The sequence below is a fragment of the Penaeus monodon genome, chromosome 24 (assembly GCF_015228065.2).
Source record: "Penaeus monodon isolate SGIC_2016 chromosome 24, NSTDA_Pmon_1, whole genome shotgun sequence".
Lineage (NCBI taxonomy): Eukaryota > Metazoa > Arthropoda > Malacostraca > Decapoda > Penaeidae > Penaeus > Penaeus monodon.
Window position 1 is genome coordinate 11,892,392 of NC_051409.1, and position 232 is coordinate 11,892,623.

Sequence of the window (232 nt, forward strand, 5' to 3'; positions counted from 1 at the left end):
ACAGCCCACCAAGCCTTCTGGCCTTGCTTGTCTCGAAAGACTTTTATAACCAAATAATGCACCGAAGCACAGAAAAAGTCTTTAAGCGAGTATCATATTTCATTTAATATTTTTAAAAAGAAGAACACGCCAATAATGATAACATGTTTACACAATATGTGACAAACACCAGAATTTCCTCTGGAGAGAAGGAACAAGGCAACAAGCAAATCGCCAATGTCGTAGGAATTAT